Genomic DNA, 5,998 nt, shown 5'->3' with positions numbered 1-5,998 from the left:
GGCTCCTTGACCAATTGCGCAGCAAATTATCAGACGATGGCCCGGGAATAATTTCACTCTGCAGACCACTGTCCACATTGCGGACCGCGGCCCATAGTTTGAGGAATGGTGACCTGCATGCTGCCATATTAAGGCCTTTTTACGGTGTGTTTTAGCTGGGTTTTCGCATGGAAGGCTCTGTAGAAATCTGGCACCCTATTCAACGAAGTTAAACTGAAAGAGCGTGCCGTTCGTTCACAGACACCAAAATGAACGAGTTCACAGTAACGTTCATCAGGCAGTAGTAGCCTAATACAGTACGTTCAGTTCACGTTCGCTCAAAATACATATGAACGAGTGACTTTCGTTCAATGAACGCGTTCAGGCACAACACTGGGGAGGGGGGGAGCTGAAAGTTGACATCTGCCCTGACTGAATACTGATGAATAATGAAGCCGAGGCCCACTTGCGGCGCCGCAGTGAGTTTGTGGGCTACCGTTGCATTGTGGGGAATGGAGTATTGATGCGCAAAACAGCAGCCGGCGGCTGTGGCCTGCGGGCCGGTACTAATACTAATAAAATATCATCCCGGGGGCCGTAGATAATTCATTCGCGGGCCGGATCCGGCCCACGGGCCTTGACTTTGACATGTCTGTTTTAGGACATGTTTGTGCATGCCTGTAGGCAGCACTCTGAAGTAGTCAAAGGCGATTCAAAACGAGTCAGAAAAGTCGAGACAGGACCAATCGTCAAAATTTCGGTGTCCACCACTCTAATTCATCCAAAACAAACCAAAAAGGGACTGCTAAATACCGGAATTTTCCTTTAACAAGTAGGCTACAGTATGTGACCTGTTACTGTTACTGCAGAAGGACTCTGTGGTCCTCACTACAGGTAACTAATGAATCATAAATCATTCAATAATCAGCAAATCTAAATGCAGCATCAACTACATTGATTATACTGCTATCATTTTCTGTGCATTTCACTAAATTTAGTCGATTTCATTTAAAGCAACCTTGCGTAGTAATATGTTGAACTCTGTCATAATTCTGTCAAATGTTGTTGCAGATTTGCTGACTGTAAACTCACAGATAAATCCTGTGAGATTGTTACTTCAGTTCTACAATCACCAAACTCCCTGCTACAGCTGGACTTGAGTGACAATGATCTGGGGGATTCTGGAGTTCAACTCCTCTCTAAAGGACTGTCCAGTTTTAACTGTAAAATACACACATTAAGGTGAGTATGCATTTTATTATCATCTTAGATTTCCTGATTTGGGAGAAAAACCATGAAAAAATAGCATCAACTGGTCAGCACACTGAAACAGTAGCAATGAACATGCTTAACCTTATTGCATATGAATTTGCAGTCATCATATTCAATTTACTCTCTCTATTGAGTCTCTCTCTCTTTCTCTCTCTCTCTCCCTCACAGGCTTCTGATTGTCTCATCTCAGAGAAGGGTTGTGGTTTTCTGGCTTCAGCTCTGACTTCAAACCCCTCCCATCTTAAAGAACTGGATCTGAGCTACAATCATCCTGGAGAATCAGGACTGAAGCTGTTATCTGCTAGACTGGAGAATCCTGTCTGCAAACTGGCAAAACTTATGTAAGTTCAGAAATAAACCCCAGTGTTGCACATTTAGACATTGTCTCTATTGTGGAGACCATAGTTGTTTTTTCATACCGAGTGTAGATATTTTCAAAATGTGTATTGTAATAGCTGCTTTACACTGATGTATATTTGTTATCTCTTAGATGCAGCATCCAATACTGCAAATATTTAGAGGTGCATTCAAATTTCCAAGCATAACCGAATGTTAACCCTTTAGGCGCCAGAGGTTTTTTTTCGAAACGTTTGATTTTGACATCTTCATTTCAAAAGGCTATATCTTAAAAGTGATAAGAGATAGAGACTTTCTGTAAATTAGAGAAATATTAAGGATGACCCAAAGTTTATGTAGGGATTAAATGTTTATATCTAATTTGCATATTATGACGTCATATGGTGGCGGCCATTTTGGATTATAGAATTTTCATGAAAAGTTGCATGTTTGAATGATAAAATGCACCACTTCTTTCCCCCCAAAATGTCCCTCACCTTCTGTATGCTATATTGCACAATACTGAATGCTCAGGTAAATACTAAGTAGTAAACAAACTGTGTAAATCATTACTAATAAATGGCAGAAACAAACCAAATGCATGTAGCGGTAGGCTGGCCTTTTGCTGTAGAGATTTTCCATTTACTACATACAGTAGGCACTCTGATTCCATGTATGGGGCACATATATATTATTCAGATGACACACAAACACAAGTAGACAAGACCTGTTTAGTTCAAAAGCTCACTTGCCACGGCAAGGCACAGATCAAGAGTGAGATGACGAGACAAGACAAGAGACAATGTTAGTATTTGTTTTCTTTTTGTTGTTTTTGTTGATGTTTTTTTGTTGTTGTTTTTTTCTTAGCTGAAAAAGACACACACATCACAAGGACATGAACACACAAAAAAGAACACATAGTGTATGTCCTAAATGGTCAGGGAAATAGATAACAAATCAACAGTGTAAATCATTACTAATAAATGGCTGAGAATTTTTTTTTTATGTAGCAGGCCTTTTGCTGTAGAGATAATGACTATCCATATCCATATCCTATCCATACAGGGCCGGCATTCCCATCATCTTGTGATAGACTATGCATGGCCTAATGGCTCCCCTGCCCCGTGTCACCACCTCTGCTCCTGCTGCGAGCAGCATGGCCAGATCAGCCTTGCACACGCGCGCCGAGTGGAGAGAATTTGCGCAGCTCGGACTAGGCCTACTGTCATTCTCATTGCGACTCCCCACACTGCCTCTACATTGTCCCCTAACTGTCCTATGAGCACTTCGACCTCGTCTAACATACCCAGTGGCATTAGACAAAGGCTCCACCACGTTACTGTCGCCGCGATTGCGGAGAGGCACACGGTCAGAAGACAGAAGCTAGCGCTATGGACATTAGCTACCTCCAGCCTCGTTCGCCACACCACTAACACCCTGCTAACTTCCCGATGAACACTCCGAACCTGTGAAACATTATTCCCACCAGTGACATTGGGCAAACGATTCAACGTTTGTGCTTGGTGTAAGCTAAACTCTCACTTTGTCCAGTTGCATCATTGCAAGGCAGGGACGCATCTGAAGCCTCACTAAACAAATCACTGTCATTTTCTGAAGGCAGATATTCCCCTTCAGAATCAGGGTCCGCGAATAGAAGACCCAACACTTCATTTCGGGAAAACTTTTTTGATGCCATTAGACGATAATCTAATGCAAATACTCGCCAACGTTGACAATATCGCTCTGATAAAGTGGCTCACACGCACACTAGCTCCGGTATTGCACGCACTGATTCAATGCGCTGTAGCTCGAAGGTTTTGTTTAAAGCATGCCCTTTTTTGGACTCGGAGATGACGTATGGCATCTCTGCCATCTAGTGGAGTGGAGGTCGAACGAAATATGAACCTTTGCAAATAGTTTGTAACTGATCGGAGAAAGAATGTGCATATTTGCCACAAACATTCATCCCTGTTTGCCGAATTTGAACACCTCTCAGATTCCAGGCTGCAAGATTAACAGAGGACAGGGAGGTGAGCAGAGGAACAGGGAGCTGTTCATCCCCAGGAGAAAAACAAATACTATTTTATGATCGTCTGGCAGAGGGGCTATTAGATCTGTATATTGGGACTCTTATGAAGTAGATCAGATTGAATCACTGTCAGTAACCAAAGAAGTAACAATCCTTAATACAGGGTTCACATCATGTGGTCCGTGACCCACAGGTGGGCCTTGAAGGTGATGCTGGAGGTCTCTGATCATGCATTAAACAATAAAGTTTTACTGTTGGAAAGTGCATTTGCTATTCAGAGGTAGTTATTTGTTATTCAGAGGTTGCTCACTAACTCTAATCTAAGTACAGGACAGACAGTGTCGGGGATTTTTACTTAATGATTGTCTCTTTCTGAGAACTAGAGGGGCCTTGAGGCATCAACTTGGGACAAGTGGATGACTTTGTAGGCGAAATATATACGATAGAAGACTATTTTCTAATAATAATAAATCCCTTTACATTTCACAGGTGGCATAAACAGAAAAACAGCAGTGTTGATATCTGTCAAATAGTACATGTGTGTGACATTTTGTATTTCGTACAGAACTGACCATGCTTCTGTAAGCAGAGCACGACCACGTTTGCTGAGATGTAAGTTTTTTTATTTATTCAGTATTTGTGATCATTCACACTCACATGTTTTAGCATGGTATGCTTGCATGTGTGTATGGGTGTCTAATAGCAATGTGTGTGTGTTTGTGTTGTGGTGTGTGGTTCTGTGTGGTCCTGTGTATGTGTGTCTGCGTGTGTGTGTGTGTGTGTGTGTTTGGCAGGGTGAATAGGTGTGTGTGTGAGTGTGTGTGTGTGTATGTGTGTGTGTGCGCGCTTGTTTGTGTGTGTGGTTTGTGTGGTAGGGTGAGTAGGTGTTTGTGTGTCTGTGTGTGTGTTTGTTTGTGTTGAAATGGTGACTGTGTGTGTGTGTGTGTGTGTGTTTGTGTGCTGGCAGGGTGAGTAGGAGTGTGTGTGTGTGTGTTTGTTTGTGTTGACATGGTGTGTGTGTGTGTGTGTGTGTTTTGGGAGGGTAAAAAGGAGTGTATGTGTCTTTGTGTTTTGGTAGGGTGAGTAGGTGTGGCATGCTTGTATATGGGTATCTAATAGCAATGCGTGTGTGTGTGTGTGTGTGTGTGTGTGTGTGTGTGTGTGTGTGTTTTGTTTGTGTTGACATGGTGTGTGTGTGTGTGTGTGTGTTTGTAGGGTGAGTAGGAGTGTGTGTATGTGCTGGTAGATTGTGTAGGAGTGTTTGTGATGAGGATGTTCTCAGTAGTGTGGTGCGGGCGTGTGTTGGGTGTAGGAAATGTAGCGTATGCATGTTGCATGTTACATCAAAGGAAATATAAAGTAAATAGAGCAGCGGTAGCCGGCACAGCAAGCAGCAAGGCGCAAAGCGACCGAACAGCGGAGCCGAGAACCAGAAGTAGGCCGCGATCAAGGCGACCCCGCCCACTTCATCAGTCCTAATTGGGGAGACACATGCAGACCATTACAGACAAGGCCTGGCGGCCGTCACAGTGTGTTCTCATGTTCTCTCCTCTCCTCTTGTTTGCAGATGCCTGTGATCTCACACTAGACCAAAACACAGCACATAGAAAACTCTTTCCCTCTGAGGGGAACAGAAAGGTGATGTGTGGATAAGAAGCAGCCGTATCCTGAACACCCAGAGAGATTTGACAGGTTGTATCAGGTGTTGTGTAGAGAGGGTCTGTCTGGACGCTGCTATTGGGAGGCTGAGTGGAGTGATAGAGCTGCTATATCTGTGGCCTATAAAAGCATCAAGAGGAAAGGGAAGAGTGATGACGTCACAATGGGAGGGAATGCCAAGTCCTGGAGTTTGTGGTGCTCTCTTGACAGATACTCCCGTGGTTACAGTTACTCTGTCTGGCACGATAATAAACGCACTAACATACCTGCCCCCACCTCCGGCTCCAGAACAGTAGGAGTTTACCTGGACTGGCCGGCCGGCACTCTGTCCTTCTACAGCGTCTCCACTAACACACTCACCCACCTACACACGTTCCACTCCAGATTCACTGAGCCCCTCTATCCAGGGTTTTATGTTTGGGGTGAGGTGTCCCTGTGCAAGATCACATGAGCTCTTCCTCCAACAAGTATGTCCACCTCTCACCCTTTCTCTGTACCCTCAGTATCTACTCCCCCCTCCCTTCTATTCCTCTCTCTCTCTCTCTCTCTCTCTCCTGTCTTTCTATCTACCCTCAGTCTCTACTTGCCATTTTCAGATTTTTGTGAGTATGTGTGTGTGTGTGTGTGTGTGGTTTGTATGACACTGTTGTCTATTTAACTAACTGCCAAATTTCAGACTTAAACTAGAAATGTAATGCCAGAGGAATTACAATAGTGGATGGA

At 43.8% G+C, this 5,998-nt stretch overlaps 1 pseudogene; it reads left to right on the top strand.

The window, feature by feature from the left end:
- The first annotated feature begins 421 nt into the window (after positions 1–421).
- Positions 422–5,726, top strand: LOC143116879 (stonustoxin subunit beta-like; annotated as a pseudogene).
- The last annotated feature ends 272 nt before the right edge of the window (positions 5,727–5,998 follow it).

Source organism: Alosa pseudoharengus, unplaced genomic scaffold, assembly GCF_046254945.1.
Source record: "Alosa pseudoharengus isolate Yale_2024_CS ecotype anadromous, Long Island Sound unplaced genomic scaffold, YU_APseudo_1.1 YU_APseudo_1.1_scf_1, whole genome shotgun sequence".
Taxonomy (NCBI): Eukaryota; Metazoa; Chordata; class Actinopteri; order Clupeiformes; family Clupeidae; genus Alosa; species Alosa pseudoharengus.
Note: the sequence above shows the minus strand (reverse complement) of the source record. Positions and strands in the feature narration are given on the sequence as shown.